We start from the raw sequence: 363 nt of genomic DNA, 5'->3' as shown, positions 1-363 counted from the left end.
TAATGTCTTTTCAAATTATACTCCTTCAATACACTGAGTACATCTGAACAAATGGAACACACTGATTTACCTTTCCATATCACAAAAAAAAAAAGTTTATTATTCACTTATCTTAAAACATACGACCTTCATCAATTACCTTTCTCTTCTTCAACATACTTGGGGTTCAAATATTCCAAAAATTGCAATCTTGGGTGCGAGGATACAAGGAGAACTGTGCTCTTTGTGGATTTATAGAAATACAATAGTAATTTTCTTTAAAGATACCATCTATTTACAGCTGTGTTCAAAACAGGGCATGTAGTACGGTCCGGTTCGATTTGTTTTTTCGTAATTCGTACCACGCATTTTTACCGTACCGTA

Source organism: Palaemon carinicauda, chromosome 2, assembly GCF_036898095.1.
Source record: "Palaemon carinicauda isolate YSFRI2023 chromosome 2, ASM3689809v2, whole genome shotgun sequence".
NCBI classification, from domain to species: domain Eukaryota; kingdom Metazoa; phylum Arthropoda; class Malacostraca; order Decapoda; family Palaemonidae; genus Palaemon; species Palaemon carinicauda.
Note: the sequence above shows the minus strand (reverse complement) of the source record.